The sequence below is a fragment of the Mastigoproctus giganteus genome, chromosome 7 (genome assembly GCF_048544385.1).
Source record: "Mastigoproctus giganteus isolate SK-2022 chromosome 7, ASM4854438v1, whole genome shotgun sequence".
Lineage (NCBI taxonomy): Eukaryota > Metazoa > Arthropoda > Arachnida > Uropygi > Thelyphonidae > Mastigoproctus > Mastigoproctus giganteus.
Genome location: NC_143581.1, coordinates 167,557,785 through 167,577,457, shown reverse-complemented (window position 1 = coordinate 167,577,457; position 19,673 = coordinate 167,557,785). Strand labels below are relative to the sequence as shown.

Genomic DNA, 19,673 nt, shown 5'->3' with positions numbered 1-19,673 from the left:
GTTCTCTGAACAATGCAGGTAGGCTTCCAGGACAGCTCATGGGGTTTTGTCAATGATATACAGGATTTCTTTCTAGCCAGGATAAGGAGGTGACTATTCCATTGTGTAAAGAAATAGTCAGGTCACATCTTGAGTACTGAATACAGGTGTGGGGTCTCATTTTAGGAAGAATGTGGAGCTGCTAGAACGAGTACAGAGAGAGAAGCGTAACGAAACTGGTGAGAAGAATAAAGGGCTTCTCTTACCAAGAAAGGCTGCAGTTCTAAAAATTGGAGTGTCTGGACTCTGGAGACTAGACACCTGCAAGGTGATCTGATTGAGATGTTTAAAGCTTTGAATGGACTGAGCACGCTGCTCAGTGCTGATGGGATTTTTCCTCTTGTTCAGACCGCACACGAGGCGCCACTTAATTCAAATTTTCCTTTAGCCAACGGATGGTTGATTGTTGGAACAAACTTCCATCTGTTGTGGTAGATTGATAGTTTAAATAAATTCAAGGTACAACCAGACAAACTATGGGAGGGAATGAATATTGTGTCAGTTTCAGAATGGGATTAATCACTGCTAGCGATGGCAACTTAATCAACAAAACGACAAACTGTAGATAGGACGAATAATAGTCCAGTCTCGATACGATACACATACTGCTCAGTCAGCTCTAGAAACACTATACCAAATGAAACATCGAGATTATGTTAGAAAAACTCAAAGGATACTCTCCTATGGACATTGCAGAGAATTATAGTCATGATGAACCTATGTTAGATCTTGTTACAGAAAGCGACATGGACACACGTCCAATATTCCCAAAAAAGTAAAAGTTAAATCAATTTTTAACGTTAAAATTGATCGTCACAAGCATATCACCTCTGAAAAGCAGACAGATTCAACTTGCAATTCTAAGTCTAAACAATGAGTAACATAATCCAATGGAAATGCAAAAGCTTTTGCAGCAACACAGATGACATATACGAGTTAATAAATCGTTATCATCCTTTGGGTATCTTCTTACAAGTCTAACAAATTAACACTAATAGTTTAATATTTAAGTGGTTCAGTAAAATATTATACACTTTTTCAGCGAAACATTTCTTAGAAATAGTGCTCTTGGAGAAGTAGCCGTATTCATAAATTTGAGTTCCTTGTAGCCGAATCTATCTGCAAACCTCCCTAGAAGCCTTTGCGGCACGTATAGTGATTGTCATTGCTTTAACCCCTCGTTTCGATTTATCTTCCGTTTACGATTTAGAAACTGGAAATCCTTGCTTCGTTTCCTGTCTGTTTACCAGAAACTTTAATGAATATCATCCATTATGGGGGTCTTCCGTCTCATACGGGCGCGGTAAGCTCATTGAAATGCTATTCATCAGGCTCACCCACTTATATTCATTTTCCTACTGGGTCAACCTCTGAAATAGATTTCTCTATCTGCTCTCCAACCCCATCCAAAATATCGATTGGACAGTGCTTGAAAATCCTCTTAACCGCGTTCACTATCCACTGATATGTAGAATTCGAACTGCACATTCCAAAATAACAGCAGCCTAAACGAAATGATTTTTCCAAAGCAGATCGGAAAAAGTGTACCAGCTGTCACTCTTTTGATGGTCACGTCATTGAATCTTCTCCTGTTGATGCTGTAACCGTGAATATCACAACGCAAATACTAACAGCCGCTATCCTGTATTCTCAGTTAAGAAACTGTAGGCATAACAACCACTGGTGGAAAGGCGGTTGTAATAAAATTGAAAGAATGAAGTTGAAGAATGAAATCGCTTTTGTGAATGATCCCCAGTAAGTTAACTGTAAAATATCTCCATTAATAATAACGTTAATGGAACCCGCAAATGCAGGGTGTTTTTAAAATCGCCGGTCACGAGCAATTGCATATATTTTCGGTTACTCGCGCGAGAATAACACATAATTTGATTGACATGTAGACCTTTTGTATAAGGTCACAATGTGCCATGCGAGATGGAAATGTCACCCATTCTGTACTAAACACGCTCCAACAACAACACACTTTCAACAACGAGAAGCGTGTCTTGGAGAATATCGCCAATTAGCTCAGTGAAGGCGTCCTTTAGTTCTCCAATTAGTGTGAACTGTCCACAAATGTCCGCTCTTTGAGACACCTCCCATAAAAAAAAATCAGGAGCGCTAAGGCATTTATCTTGGCGGTCAGAATCCCTTAGAGATCACGCGAACTTCAAACACAGCTTCCTCCCTGTGCACTGCAACTGCAGATGTGTGCGCTGCCCCGACGTGTTAGAATGGTGAAAGCGTAAGGGATTTCGCATGCGCATTCTGTGTGCTGCCACTACAAAACGTACGATGTACACGTCAAACAAATTGTATATGTAATAATAGGAGGTTGTGTGACTGCAAGCCTTTAAAAGCACCCTGCATTAGATACAAATTTTGAATAATCATTGATCTTTCCATGCAAAACATAATCGATATGTTATGAAAATCACCCAAATGAGTGATTTTGTGGATGCATTGGGAGGGAAGGAGGCCATGCTCAGTCTAGACCATAATAATAGAAAATCCTCCCTTATTCTCTCCTCTATACATTTCGCAGTATTCATGAAGTCAAATTGTTGTTAGGAAGGGAGGATTATTTAGCATAAGTCTTAAAATACAACTAGTTTTATCCAATTTCCACCAGAATTGAAAGAAATCTGCACATGGTTAATAGGTCTAAGAAATCTCGACTCTAGCGGCATCATTTAGATGGCAGATTGGTGCATAAGGAAAATAATGCTAAGCTGTGGATCATTAGGCGTTGGTAGGGGCAGACAAAACTATTGGAGGGAGGGTGGCAGACCAATGCTTCGACTCAGAGTAGCTTGATGTTAGCACGATATAGACCATTTCTAGGATACGATCGGAAGGGCCATTCTGAGTACAGACCTTTTCCTGTCTCCTATTGCGGAAATGAAGGCGAGCTATTCTGTGCGCATGAGTAGAGATACTGAAAGAACGTTACAGTTGTCTTGTATAATCCATATGTCAGTGAATCATTGGTGATCTGGGCCACTATATGTAATTTGGACATTACAGTTGTATACTGCATTTATTATTTCAGTATATTAAGGAGTATAATATATTAATCAGCGTCCTCTCTGGTGTTTAATTTATCCAAAGTAATTTTACTCTTCTAGATAACTCCAGTTTGATTTCCCTCCTCGCGATGACTATCACGACACTCGTTGTACAGCTCTGTTCATTGCAAATTGTAATAAGTAGGAAATTTATCACTTACTCAGCTAGTATTAATAATGATGAAATTTGAATATTCAAATTATTAATACTTTTATTAAAATATGGGATTTTGAACAGTTCTATCATTGTTCAGAAACATCACAATTAATAATAACATTGATATTATCCAATTGGGCTACAGTTCTTGCATTTCAATTGGAATAGATCAGATTTCATCCTATCGGGCAGTTTATACTTTCATTCCAATGAGCAATGAAAGAAATTCTATTTATACCCATAATAGTGGCACGGATGTAATTATTTCATCCAGAAATCCTTGTCTTGTGCCGTGGGTGAGTGTGGCCTATTATTCGAAGTCAGATGCATTTTAAATCGCTGCTGATATTCCTGAATACCTGCTTAATTAAAATTTAGGTAATTAAATCCATCGAAGTGTAATTTCATCCAAATCATATTCCTACGTTGGTTATACAATCCTTACTTACTCAATTTACATTCCTTGTCGATGACTTTGGGAGTAGCCAGAAGCGGTTATGATTGTTAGTGTAGTGCATATGGCTAATCTTGGTGCACAATGATTTCCAGATAATATTGCCCAATTTTAAATCGAAGCGACTGTTAACATCAGAGCTATTATCATCAGTCACCTAACTTTTAGATCGAAAAATAGTAATGTGAATAGTAATGTTGCGTTTTCATGTGGTGTAGGGTATTCTTTAGTCGGATCTGGGAAGTTTTACCATCTACATCTATACGTATAAAGGGTTATACTTATTGTCCTCATATTCACTGCTCTAACTACATCAGTTGAAGATTGCTTCAAATTCGATTTCAAAAATTGAAATCGAACCAAACATTGAAAAATTATAAACCTGAAACAAATTCAATCGCCTCATTAAGAACAATTATTTCATAAAAGAATTATATGGGAATGGATAATTAAAGTATCTGCGTAAGCCTGTATGTTATTTTTATAATAATTTTCTTTCTCTTTATTTTTTTTTTTTATTATTTACAAGTTATTTATTTAAATTTATCTGCTTAGTTAGCATGAAATTGATTTTCTTGGGTACGAACTTGAAAATGAGTCAGCTATTTTCTGAGACCTCTTTTCTCCCTCCCAAATTATTATATTTTTCGTGGGCGGCACAAGGGAGACGTGTAACAGAATACGTGGCATGTTAGAGAAAGAGGTCGGCCACCCTTGGTATAAACAAAAACTGTATGTGAGGTATAGTACATGACACGCTTGTATAAAGCTTACGTGTAAGTTACACGACAACCTTGCTATATCATTTCATCGTGGTTACCTGAAATTCAGAAGGACATTTTACTGTTAAAGCAAAAAAAAAAAGAACCGGCCAAACATTTACAGATAGCTTATAAAGAGACAGGAAGCCAAATAACAGCTAAAATGGTGCGCCCCTGTAACGGTCGCTTCTTTGCATTGACAAAGAACCATACGAGGAAGCGCTGTTGAAATTATTTTGTTTATACTCATTGAGTTTTAAAAATGTACATTTTCAATAAGCGCATTTTGATACTTTGTATACATGCATAACGAGCACGACAGGGGACATATTCAATTTGCATATAATAAACAGAAAACATGAATCGCTCTCTGGAGACGCGTAGTTTTATCTCTTGATCATAAAATTGTCACAAAGTTTGGAAAAGCTTCGAAAACTTTAGTCTTCAGTGATTTACGATGTTTGGCACGGTTCAGTTGCATGCAGTTATAATAAGTGAGAATGTATGGATGAGAAATTTGACTGTTTATCGATAGGAAACCACACTGTCTCTGTTCCCCTGTCTTCGTGCACGCAGTAAGTGCGAGACGGGAAGGGTTTTGAGGAACACAGTTTGAACTTCTGCACCCAAAATGCCAATTAATTACTGTTCGCTTTGATGACAGTTTAAAACTATTAAAGTAAAGTCAGCGGTAAACAAATGCTTGATTTGATGCTTTCAATATGGTCTTTCATCCAAGAACTTGATAAGGATCCATCTACCACTTTTGTTCATGCGGGAGTTTGAGTATATTTGAAGAATAATTAAGAGTACAAATTACGATATGAAGAATTTATAAATGTCATTACCGTCTTTTATGCTTTCTGTCCCCCGCGCAACTATAACTTGTACTTTGAATTTGTACCTTATATCTAAAGGTAACGCTTCGAAAAATAAGATTTGTGTGAGTGCTCTTAGATCGTAAGTCATCTGTACGTGGTTCGCTAATGTCGTGAAATGTGAATCAGAAGCGGCATAATTAAAGGAATAAATTTAATTATCCAGAATTGTAGAGAAGAGGTCCAAACGTTTCAAATATAAATACCTTAGGACTCAAAGCGCGCGAATGTGCACTTTTTTCTTTTATTTTCTCAGGAATCCAATTACTGAACCGGATAAGCAACTGGAAATAGAGACACTATTTCGCTCGCAGATGGAATCAAAAAGAGAAAACGCAGTTAACGTACGAAGACTTGGTTCGTATTTTAACTCCGACCTTTAATAATACGTAGCAAATGTAATTTGTAGGTAAACAGCGATGTTTCTTTTTTCTGATTCCTCTTTCTTTGAACTGGATGTCACGTCCTAAAAGTTAAGTCCGTTGGTTGCAAACATCTCTTTTAAATCCCACTTTCTCAAAGGTGTTATGCCAAAAATACAAACAAAGGTAATCATCACATGGTTAAAAAACTTTAGTATATATTTCTAGCTTTTCAGTTTTCATATATTCATATTTTATTGCCATAGCTCAGTTAAAATGCGAGATATTATCAGTAATAATTAGAACAACACAATTTTGTTTATTTCGATTACTGATTTTTAGAGTGTCAGTACATAATATGAAATAAAAGAAAAGGATTTACTGTATTTTTATCTACACCATCCTCCACATTCAGTAGCACAGTTAGAGAAATAGAGAACTGGTTTTCAGAAAAGTAACATGTAATGTTTGAATTATGATGGACTTTGATAGCCACAGAATACCCAAGGATTACGCTGTTCCGCAAGGTATACTCGACACAGAAAGTTTATGCCCATCAAAGTAACTGTCTTCTCGGTGTGGCTTTCGTCATCGCGTTGGAACTTCCAATAAGTTTCAAATGGATTAGGATCGAAGATCCAGGCAGACCAAAAAAGGTCTTCCGTTATATTTTTCACAAGATACCGCCTTATTCATCGAGCTGCGAGGGAATTGTAAATCAATAACTGCAAATAGAGTAGAGTTGTTGTCAGAGATGTTAAGATCAGCATTCGTAGTTCCATGTCTAACAACCACGCGAAACCTCTAAAGAGGCCAAAGCCATTAAGTTGCCATCACTGGACTTCATTATTGGCACACCCCAATCAGCATAAACCTATTCCTCTGCTTATGCTAGACCCAGGTGGGGCCATCTGACGCACGGGCTGTGTAGTATGATTCTTCTGCTCACCGTGTCGTTGACTTATACGATGACAGTGAGATCTTATGAGTCGAGATATCCCATATAATATAGCGTCCTTCTGATTAAAGTTGGCCCAACGGCTATCTTCTTGCTCTGGAGGGTCTCTCATCAGATTATCCATGCCTCCCTGCAGACTGTGATTATCATTAGTGCTTTCTATCGAGCCTTGGGTGATTAATAGCACTGGCTTAACTTTGTTTTTCCCCCCATTGGGACCCGATGCTTTAAAGAGTTCACTGGGACAGTTCGGTTGCTTTGCTCTCCGGCGACTAGGCATACCTTATAGTTTATTTGCAGTGTAGCGTCCTTTTGTCTGTCCCTCAGAAATCATCGATGAGACAAAATTAACGATTGATATTCATTTCATTCAGAAAAACACCAAATAACGCAGGATATTTGAATATCTCACAAATCACTAAGAGTACTTAAAAACTACATATATCATTAATCAAGTATCAGTGAAATAAAATAATATTTTAATTATTTTATTGGTATTAAACGATACTCTACCAACATAACAAAACTCTATTTCAGAACAAGTAATGTATTCATTTAAATTTAAGATGAATTGCGTCGAAGAAAGAGAAGGAAAATTGGAAATATGGTACAAGTGTTCATCAATCGAGCCTTTATCACAATTTCGCTAGAACACCTTAGAATCTCTTAGCAACGCTCTATCTCTAAAACTAAGAGCAGAGAAGCCTATCAGGGAACGAATATAAGCAGTCCGCATGTCATTCCAGTTAGGAAATAGACTTTCTTTTCCTTCCGATATTTCTCTGACAACTGGGACTTGCTACTTTTCTCTGAATATCCAAGACAGAATTTGTATTCTAGCTTTGACAGCCAAGTGATATGGCATTTCTTACCTAAAATGTTCTAACGCCGGAAAAAATCTTTCATTTTTCACAACATCGCTCTTCACGCCTTACGTTTTCTTTCCGAAACGTGACTTACGGAACGCAGTTTTTCTTTCACGCACCCCGACGGCTATATAATAATAAAAGCCTGCTGGAGGGAGGCAGCGGACATTTTCGGAAAGGTGGACGCCTTTTTTCGCGAGCAACGTTTAACAGGAAAAATATGACAAAATCTATTACGCGTTGGAATGTAAAATGATTCTGAAATAAATTCGAGGAAATGAATGTTATTCGTGTTATTTTAAAATATGAATTCTTTTGAAATATGAGTTACGTTCGGGCTTTTTTATGCGAGAGAATGCTGATCAATATCGAAAAGTTTCCAAGAACCTTCCTAAGAAAGTTTTTTTTTTTTTTTTTTTTAAAGGGAATGTCGCGTTCAGGATGAAGTAAGAAGTTTGAATTAATTTTTTGGATATGTTCTTAGAAATTTCATTACGACTGAAGAAAGAAAGACTTAAAAAATGAAATATGAACCATATCATTTATATTTTTTTGTTAATAAGAATTTGTTTTATTTAGAGTTTAATTATGTTTTAAATATATTAAAATTATTATTTGTTCATTCAGTTATTTATAGTTTTTTTTTTCGTTTTAAATTTAAACCATATTGCTATTCGGTTAGTAATTAAAGACGTCTTACTCTATCATTTTGGCAATGTATAAAATTGCCAAAAAATAACAAGAAAATTCTTATTAATATTTTACAAAATTAAATCTTAAATTTCAAATATTATTATTAATTTTAAATAATTTAAATTTACATCATAATCGTAGATGAACATCAACATTTATTGTAGAGTGAAAACTCAGGCAAAGTTTGTATATTTTTCCCTATCGGAAGCACAGATTTCATTTCCAAAGAAAAAGGTAAACTGAACCCTTTATAAATGTGATATGGTGATGTTTAATGGTTTTAGCTATTTCAGGGATTAATCATCATCATCTTTAGTTCCGATGTTCCACAGGTCGAGGTAAGAAGCCTCGCCCCATGCCCTGTCCGTGTACTTCTCTCCATCGTTGATTTCATTCCAGCTTCCTCCTCTCTTAATGACATCGGTCTTTATCATGTTCTTCCACCTTATTCTTGGTCTACCCCTTGGTCTTTTGTCCTTTAATTGTAAATCAAAAATTCCTCTTGGCAAACGCCTCTCGTTCATCCTCTTGACATGTCCGAACCATTTCAAACGGGACCTTTCAATCCTGTCCTGGAGTTTTTCAACCTGAATTCTCTCCCTGATTACATCATTCCTGATTTTGTCGCTCCTTATCTTTCCGGCTATGCTCCTCACAAATCTCATTTCTGATCCTTGAATTCTGCTTTAATCCTTTTCCTCATAGTCCAAGTTTCAGATACATACGTCAGAATTGGTATGTAATAGATCCGGTATATGGCCTTCTTACACTTCAGTGATGTTCCAGATCAGATCTCTTGTGTGCCTGGAGGAATTCCCGCCTGCTTGCATCGTCCTACTCTGGGGAGATTCCGTTGGATTGGAAAAGTGGCAATGTATCTTCCATACATAAGGGTGGTTCTAATAGTGAAGTGGGGAATTATCGACCAGTCAATGTGACTTCAGTGGTAGGGAAAATCATGGAGGCAATGATCAAGAGTCGAATTCAGGATCATTTGGATGATCGAATTGAAATTCTCAAGGATACTCAGCATCGTGTTGTAAAGGGAAAATCATATTTAACAAATCTGGTTCGCTATTTTGAAAGGGTCACTTCTGAGCTGGATTTAGGGAATAATTTCGACATTGTTTATTTAGATTTCAGTAAAGCTTTTGACTCAGTCCTACATGAGCGGTTGCTTTATAAGCTGGAACAGTTTGGAATCACTGAGAAAATCCTTAGATGGATATCAGGATGGCTTCAGGGCAAGAGGCAGAGGGTTGTGATAAATGGCTATTCCTCCAGATTGGATTGATGTAAAAAGTGGGGTTCCTTAAGGATCAGTATTAGGACCACTGTTGTTTTTAATTTTCATAAACGACATCGATGAAGGGATAGAGGGCGTGATATATAAATTTGCAGATGATGTTAAAATTGGTAGAGAAGTTAACGATCACTGTCAAGTTGAGCTTCTTCAGAGAGAACTATATAGACTTCAGGAATGGTCAAAAAAATGGCAGCTATGTTTTAATCCAACAAATTGTTGGATTAAAGGTATTACACCTGGGAAAACAGTAATCCCAAAATAACTTATTCACTTGGCGGAGTTCAACTAAACCCAGTTCTGGAGGAAAGGGACTTGGGTGTTACGATACGGTCAGACATGAAATTCTCTGAGCATTGTAAACAGGTTGCAAGGAAGGCCCATGGTGTCCTATCGATGATCTATCGAACTTTTGCAAGTAGAGATAGGGACGTGATAATCCCATTATATAAGGCTTATGTTAGACCACACTTGGAATACTGTGTTCAAGTATGGAGACCGCACCTAAAGAAATACATCGAGCTTCTTGAAGGGGTGCAAAGAAGGGTAACTCGCCTGGTGAGATCGGCAAAAGGGCGTCCTTATGAAGAAAGACTTCGAATATGTGGGTTTCAGAGTTTGGAAACTAGACACCTTAGAGGAGATTTGATTGAGGTGTTTAAGGCTCTGAGAGGCATCAGTAAAATGAATGAGGACGAAATCTTCAAGATTATAAATGAGGCTAGAACTAGGGGACATAAATTCAAGTTACGAGAGGAAATTCTTAGATTGGACTGCAGAAAGTTTTATTTTAGCCAACGAGTTATAAATTACTGGAATAAATTGCCTACATGGGTGGTAGAGGCTGACAGTTTGGGGAAATTCAAAGGATGCATAGGATGCTATGGCGCATAGATGATAGGTTTAATTTCCTTTTCTTTTATTAATTATTATTATTTATTTATTTTTTCATTGTTTTATTCGGTTTTTTTTTTTTTTTTTGGCTGGTGCAGCATAAGCCATAGGCTTTCTTGCCCCATACGGCCATTACTAATACTTACTGTTTTTGTGATTGTGCTTCCTAGTTACTTGAAGAGGTTAATACAAAACAAAAACAAAGCCACCAAGTCAATGCCTTTCGCCCATTGGCGAGGCTTATGATCTAGGACAGTATTTTGCTCGGGTGGATTAAGCTTTTGATAGTCATATTAATCTGTAGATTCAAACTGAATTTCCCGAATGAAGTAATTTATGGCAGACAAGATGGGATACCATGCCTACTGGAAGAGTGACCAACTTGTTTATCTCGAACGTGACTTTCCTTAACGAAAAAAAAAAAAGTTCACAATTTTTTTACACCTAGTTTACAGTCGTCATTTTGTTAACAGGGCACGTGCGAAATGAATGAGAAATTATATGCATTAGATGCATTAGGACTAAATAACACTGACCTTTGTAAATGGAGGAAACCCCTGGTGCTGTCAGAAAATTAACACACTAACCTTTGTTTTTGCGAGGCCGGCGAAGGCTGACAGGAGATGCTATATGTTATCAAATATACGACAATGCCAGGACAGCGATATGCGAAATTCTTGACAGTATAGCTCCAGGACAAGGAGCTATATTTTTAACAGATTGTAGTAAGTTTCAAATGTTTTAGCTATTTGCTAAAGAAGTGTGTGAACTAAAGAAAAGTATGATTCCAGTGATACGTGGTTGATAAAAATTCGTCTGGCTGGAGGCATTTATGTTTTGATGCTGCTGTTTTTAAGTCACAATTGGAAGATTTATTCTCTCTCTCTCTTCTTTCGTTTTTTTTTTAAATTAAATTTTTTTTTATTTTTTATCCCTGTGGAGTGGGCCCCGGAGAGGGTGTTTATTTTTCTTCTCACACTCTGAGACCATATGTGTCCCATCTACTGGAACTAGCCCACCTTCCCGTGGTGTGGACGAGTACCCATAATCATCTGTCCAGGTGAGTGATGCTTCTGGGTAGCCAATTGAACAGAGAACACATACACACAATACACAAAACCTACACCAGCACATTTCTGGGCCTTTAACAGTGGTTCTGTTCTGCACAAAGATACGAGGCGGAGTTGAACTGACGTTCTAGGAGCCGCCCCTTTCATGTCCACACTTTCCCTAAGTGGCTCCTTCATATAAGCAAACAAATAGTAATCGCATGGGGTTACTTTCGAGAGAATAAGGAGGGTGGTAGTAATCTCATCCCAACCATAATTCTGTAACAGTTCTTGAACCACCCAAAGCTGATGAGTGTTGCATTGTCCTTCAGGTATGTCACCCCATCGTCTAGCAGTTCAAGTTGCTTTCGATGCATTGTATACCGCATTTTATCAGTTAAGAGCCTTGAATAATCGTACACCATTAACAACGAAACGGCCAAGCAGAAATATCTGGGGGTGATGAAGAACATGATGTGTATTACTTTGTGTTTTGTCTGTGCATTGTTCCGTAGTGAGATAGGAAACTGTCGCTGGGTGCTCTATCGCTTCGGTGCCCGATCAAATGAAAATGAATCCGTCCTTGGCTTTCCATCATCAAAATGTTTCGATGTTTTCAAGGATTGCTGCTTCTTCCGACCGAAACACACACCAAAGCAACCAAGGCTGTGAGCCATCCGTATATCGTGTCTGTAAGTCAGTGTATTCTCCGGTCAGTTTACTGTTTTCTGGTGGAAAATAGTTTCCGGAACAAAGGAAGCCATTCATCATCTCCTGAGAACAACTAACTCAGTCACAAAAATTCTCACGTCATTGAATGTGTGTGCGTGCTTTGGGGGAGGGTGAATTGTTTTAATTTGGTTTAATTTTTGATTTGAACCCTACAGAAGTCTCAACCAGCCCAACATAATGCAAATCACAGAAAATTCTAGGGTGTGTAAAGCGGGTGTTAGCAGAACATTAAAGACACACATTTATTTACAAACCTTTAATGAAAATTATATACAATATTTACATAAAAAAACTACATGTAAACATGTATACCAATTTCCATTTATCTGAACCATACTAGTACAATACACTATCTCTCTCATCAACAATTTTTAATTTACAAATTATTAACGTCAGTTTGTATCATATGTATCTTACTAAATAAGAATCCTCGATGATTACTCAATCATTCTCTTCCATTATCAATTTTTATCACTTACATCAGTTATCACTTTCTTTTCTTGGCAACTCATTTCAATTCTTATCACTCTTTTAGTATATTTGTTTCTAGCCTTAACACATGAAACGTATTACAAATGGATTACCAAAATGTATTACCTCTTACCTCAGTAATATTCCCTATAGGTCGCCCATTCTACCTTAATTACTCCAGTTATCACCTCAGTCATCCCCTTTACCACCCTTACGTTATTTCATAATCATTAACATTCATCACAAATGATCTCAACCTCAGTAACTAACTTGCCTAATACAACGGGAATGTTCCTTTTTTACAAGAACTATCACTCAATTGCTTACAGAGCTAGATTGAGTCCTTGAGTTCAGGATTCGAGAGAAAAAAAACAGGAACAGACTTGCATTCCGGAATGGCCGGTACTTTCAATGACCTTGCATTCAGGCTTCCTTCGTGGCAGACAGGCTTTCTTCCATTTCTTGAGCACTCTTTCCTCAGCGGCGGACGGGCTCTCTTTCTTTTCTTGGCTCGCATATCTGCACAACTGGCTATTTCTCAACAGACCGGACACTAGACACAAGTGTAGGCCCTCTCTCTTCTTGCCTCACTTATTTGCACAACTGACCATTATCCACTCTCTTCCGATGCCAGACCAGGCTTTCTTTCTTGCATGTTTATCTTAAACTTAACCACTGTCTTCCGATGACTGACAAGCTCTCTTTCTTCACGTTTTTTCTTTTCCTTCTTCATCTTGCTACCACGAGATGTGGACTGACCACCAAAAAATCTACTTCCAATTCAACCCGCAAACTCCTGACTTTTTTTCTTCTCGACCACACAAACGTCAGATACAAAATGGACACTTGCTCAATTACTCCCCCCGAACCTTTCTTTTCCCTTCAAATTGGGAAATCCTCCCCAAGGACTTCCACCAATCCCCATACTGTTTAATCTTTTCATTCCTTCCTATATGCTAAAACAACTCGCCCCAGCTGTCTTCCTAGCGCAAAAACCAACCCTTCTCTAGAAATTTTTTTTTTTTTCTTTCGCACGGCAGTATGGCCCTTTCAAGTTTGCCAGTAACCTCAAAAACTCTCATTTTCGTGTTCACACTTTTTCTGCTAAAAATATATCGAACTAATCGAAAACTCAGTCACCCTGACGCCGTTCTCTTTTGACGCGAATGCTGGACGTCCACCAATTTCCTGTTTAATTTCTAACGGTGGCTTAGATCAAAAGAGACGCTTCGTAATCATGTTTTACCGTCCTTTTGTTACTCTCAGTAACCCTTTCACGCCTCTCCTCTTTGCGCAAATCGTCCTGATTCCTTGGTGCTTTTCTGGTAAGGATCCGAAACACATCTGCTCACAGCATTGACACTTTTTACATAAAGCCCATATTGTGGGACTTCCCCAGACATCACCACAAATGGAATCGGAATTCATGATCTTCAGCTGGTTTCCTCCTCTTTCATGTATTTGATAGTTCTGTGTATTATAGTGAGTTAGGCATAATTGTTTTAAGAGTTAAATTATTGTGAAGCAAAAGTATCTCAGAAATATTTGATTTACCGAGGGGTGCCTGCAGGGAAACGTTTGCAGAGAATTTATTGAACTTACATCAGGCTGCAGCGCTGGTGGACATGAACCATTGGATGTATCTTATACGCTTATAATTGGAAATGAATATATTTGGTAATTGGTATTATAGTATTAATAAACAATTAATTTCTTCCTGAGAAAATAACATGGACAGAGTAATTAATAAGTGTATATGAGACGAGCAAAAAATGACAACAACAATGCTTCATTTTGAGAAACTTATCGAAAATAAGAATAGCATCTTTTAAGGGGTACTTAGTAAACGGATATCAGAGCGATACATGGCTGTCCAGATATGCGAGTAATTAACAACACGGATGGCAATTATCTTCCAAACAAGAAAATGCGTAAAAAAGGGGAACTTTACTTCGTTATTTTGTCTTTCCAATCAGAGGGATAAATAGATCCTAGGTCTTGGGACCTAGGATCCATTTATCTACGACCTAGCAGTTCTGGGATTTTCTTTTTAACGTCTATATTTTCAGATGAAGTAACAAGGCTGTACAGTAAGCCATTGTGCATTTTCATGCTGAAATAGAAAACGAAACAGAAAAAGTCGCTCGTTAGGTTGAATGTGAAAATGTCTGGAATTCTGCCCAGACACGATAGGCGGGAGTATATGATGAGAGCCTTGTCGATCAATTCGACCCTGAAGAGATTGTGCAAGGCTCAAGGGGTACAATTTTTTTCCCTCACTGTACTTGTTAACAGGATAGACTGCTTCTACAGGGATGGACTACACTTAAATGCCTTATTATGGGTGATTTCAATTTGCCTCTAATTGATTGGAGTAAATGGGAAGGAAACTCGACATGGGGAACAAAATTTTTAAATCAACTAGATGACTATTATTTGTATCAACATGTCAGGGAAAGTACTAGAGAAAAGAATATTCTAGACCTCATCATCACACATGAATCAGATGACATAACAGGACTGACAGTAGAGGAACCAGTAGCAGAAAGTGATCATGGAGTTCTACGGTGGATGATGACGAGACAGGTAGCAGAAGTAAAAGGCAAAGGAATGGGTTTTAATTTCAGAAAAGGAAATTACGATGCCTTAAGGTACTACATGGCCTCTATTAACTGGGTAGATATCGCGCAGAGAATGAATACAATTGAACTGTGGTACGCTTTTAAAACATTAATCACAGATGCCTTGAATGCGTATATACCATTAAAAAATACTCCACGAGAAGGGTTCCAAGTTGGATGAATAGTGAAGTTGCCACATTACTCGAACAGAAAAAGGTGGCATGGAAAGATTACAGAGCAATAAAAAGTACTGAAGCCTATAACAGCTACAAGGTGATGTGTAATAGAGCCACAGAAAAGGTTCGACAGGCAAAGGCAGTTTATGAGAAATCACTAGCAAACAGAGCAAAGAGGGGGGATAAAGAATTCTTCACATATATAAATGCCAAGAAGAGCAGGACAAACCAGATCGGACCTTTACGTAAGGGAAAGGGGATAGTAATAAATACACCAGCTGCCGTTGCAGATGAACTCAACAGTTATTTTGCATCGATATTTACAAATGCAAAGCCTTTTGTGGCAATGGGAAATTGTGGGAGCGAAGTTAAAAAATATGTAATTAATGATATTGAAATTTCGCAAGATTATTTAATGAAAAAACTTTCAAGCCTACAGACCAGTAAGGCTCCTGGAGTTGATGGAATATACCCTATAATCTTAAGAGAGGCGGCAAGCGAGTGCATTGAACCATTGAGGCTAATTATGCGAGCATCACTAGACTCTGGGGAGATTCCCTTGGATTGGAAAAGTGCAAATGTATCTCCCATACTTAAGGGTGGCTCTAAAAGTGAAGTTGGAAATTATCGACCTGTCAGTCTGACTTCAGTAGTAGGGAAAATCATGGAGGCAATGATCAAGGGTGGAATTCAGGATCATTTGGATCGAATTGAAATTCTCAAGGATACTCAGCATGGTTTTGTAAAGGGAAAATCATGTTTAACAAATCTGGTTCGCTATTTCGAAAGGGTCACTCACGAGCTGGATTTAGGGAATAATTTCGACATTGTTTATTTAGATTTCAGCAAAGCTTTTGACTCAGTCCCACATGAGCGGTTGCTTTATAAGCTGAAACAGGTTGGAATCACTGGGAAAATCCTTAGATGGATAGAAGGATGGCTTCAGGGCAGGAGGCAGAGGGTTGTGATAAATGGCTATTCCTCAGATTGGGTTGATGTAAGAAGTGGGGTTCCCCAAGGATCAGTATTAGGACCACTGTTGTTTTTAATTTTCATAAACGACATTGATGAAGGGATAGAGGGCGTGATGTCTAAATTTGCAGATGATGTTAAAATTGGTAGAGTAGTTAATGATCACTGTCAAGCTGAGCTTCTTCAGAGAGACCTAGATAGACTTCAGGAATGGTCAGAAAAATGGCAGCTGTGCTTTAATCCAACAAAGTGTAAGGTATTACACCTGGGAAACAGTAATCCCAAAATAACTTATTCACTTGGTGGAGTTCAACTAAACCCAGTACTGGAGGAAAGGGACTTGGGTGTTACGATACGGTCAGACATGAAATTCTCTGAGCATTGTAAACAGGTTGCAAGGAAGGCCCATGGTGTCCTATCGATGATCTATCGAACTTTTGCAAGTAGAGATAGGGACGTGATAATCCCATTATATAAGGCCTATGTTAGACCACACTTGGAATACTGTGTTCAAGTATGGAGACCGCACCTAAAGAAAGACATCGAGCTTCTTGAAAGGGTGCAAAGAAGGGTAACTCGCCTGGTGAGATCGGCAAAAGGGCGTCCTTATGAAGAAAGACTTCGAATATGTGGGTTGCAGAGTTTGGAAACTAGACAACTTAGAGGAGATTTGATTGAGGTGTTTAAGGCTCTGAGAGGCATCAGTAAAATGAATGAGGACGAAATTTTCAAGATTATAAATGATGCTAGAACTAGGGGACATAAATTCAAGTTACGGGGGGAAATGTTTAGATTGGACTGTAGGAAGTTTTATTTTAGCCAGCGAGTTATAAATTACTGGAATAAGTTGCCTTCATGGGTGGTAGAGGCCGACAGTTTGGGGAAATTCAAAGGTCATCTGGATAGTACTTTCGGGTAAGGGAAGCGCATAGGATGATAGGATTAATTTCCTTTTTATTTATTTTTTATTTCATATTATTATTTTTATTTATTAATTATTATTATTTATTTATTTATTTAATTTTTGTTTTTATCATTGTTTTGTTCGGATTTTTTTTTTTTTTTTTTTTTTTTTTTGCCTGGTGCAGCATAAGCCATAGGCTTTCTTGCACCATGCGGCCGTTACTAATACTAAATAGAAAGGGTGCAAGAATACATATTTTGCTAAGGTTATCTAGGCAGAGTTAGGTGGGTCGGAAAACTGCTAGCTTGGGGGGGATACACGGACTAATAGCTTAACAGTAACCACTGGCAGAGACGAAAGTGATTCTTGCACTGCTTCTATTGGAATGAGCAGAAGTCTGAAAAACAAGATGCAGGATATTTCAGAGACTGCTGGGAGTCACTGAGGTACAAGTAAACAAATGGGTTGCGTTAGGGTAACTAAGAATAGGAACAGGTGCATGTATACTTGTGTGTACACCAATGCTGGGAGTTTAGTAAATGAATTTGAGGTGTTGGTCAAAACATCCAAGGCAGATATTGTTGGGATATCGGAGACGTGGTTTCACACAGATATAAGGAATGCAGAACTGGAATTTCGGGAGTACAATTTGCACAGAAAGGACAGGCGGGGTAGGAAGGGAGGAGATGTTACGCTGTTAGTTAAGAAACACATAAAATCCAAGAAAGGGAAGCCAGTTGACATCTCTGGACAGTGCAGTGTCGAGTCAGTTTGGTGTGACATAAGCATTGGGAGATCAAAATTGAGAGTAGGAGTGTGCTATAGGCCTAATGACTCTGATGAGTATAATAAGGAACTGTTGTGGGAAATAGAGTGGGCCAGTAAATCAGAGAGTCTTATAATGGGGGATTTTAATTTCCCAGATACTGACTGGAATTTGGGGGCTGGTCACTCGCACACTAGCAAGGCTTTTGTGGATTTATTGGATGATTGTTTTCTACACCAGCATGTTCGGGAGGAAACTAGAGGGAGTAATACTCTTGATTTGATTATCAGTAATGATTGTTCATGCATTAGGAATCTGCAGATAAAGGAACCACTAGGTGGCAGTGATCAGTGTGCTGAAGTGGGATTTACTTAAAGATATAATTACCATCAAGGATAAAGGGAAAGGTTTTTGCTTTCGTAAAGTCAACTACGATGGTCTGAGACAGTATTTAAATTCTATACAGTGGGACCAACTGATGATGTTACCAACAGCAAATTGAAAATGGGAAGCATTCAAAGAACTTATCTTGGAAGCTACTAGGCTTTACATACCAACTAAGAAATATTGTTTAAAGTTCAGGCCTAAATGGATGTCAGATGAACTAATGAGACATATGTCAGGGAAGAAAAATGCATAAGATACATATAAATTAATGGGTGACATGGAAGCCTATGATAGATATAAGCTTTATTCTCCAACCAAGTCACAAAGGAGATTAGGCAGGCAAAGGCAGATTACGAGAAATCCTTGCCAAAAGATGCAAAGAAAAACAGAAAAGAGTTCTTTACCTATGTAAACTCTAAAAGGAAAGGGATGAATCAGATTGGTCCACTGGATATTGATGGTTCAACTGGTGATGATCCTGCTCAGGGAGCTAACAAACTAAGTGACTATTCTGCATCTACATTCACACACGAGGAGGTATTTAGGGAGGGGAATGCCATAGGTGTATTAAACTTTGGCAGTGAGCTAGATGATTTTGTAATAATTGAGACGAAAATGGAGAACTTGTTGAATATAAACATAAAAAAGGCACCCGGGGTGGATGGGATCTATCCAGTTATAATAAAGGAAGTAAGCAAACCGTTAGCCATAATTATGAAAGCTTCTTTCGACTCAGGGGACTTCTTTTGTACCCATGGTCTGGAGATGTTCAAATGTAACCCCAATTCACAAAGGACGATCAAAGGGCGACGCAAGTAATTATAGACCTGTTAGTTTAACTTCTGTTCCAGGAAAATTAATGGAGGTACTGGTTAAAGAAGCACTTCAGAAACAGGCAGGTTCATTTTCCAGCATGTGACTTGTCCCTTAAAAATTGGGAAAAGTCGGACACTCCATCTGTCTACCTGCAGCTTTATTCAACACACCGAGCTGAACATTCTGACTTCGCGACAGTTTACACAGACGGCTCGAAGTCGGAATCATACGTGAGATCTGCTGCTGTCTTTAGAGACACCACTACATCGGAGCAGATTCCCTCTGAATGCAGCATTTTTACTGCAGAGCTGCACGCTATAGAGTTAGCCTTGGATCACATTAGTAA

General features: G+C 38.1%; 1 protein-coding gene across 1 annotated transcript in view; it reads right to left on the bottom strand.

Moving 5' to 3' along the window:
- Positions 1-19,673, bottom strand: part of LOC150083318 (kin of IRRE-like protein 1) — a 310,252-nt gene that overhangs the window by 59,255 nt on the left and 231,324 nt on the right. The window lies entirely within an intron of this gene.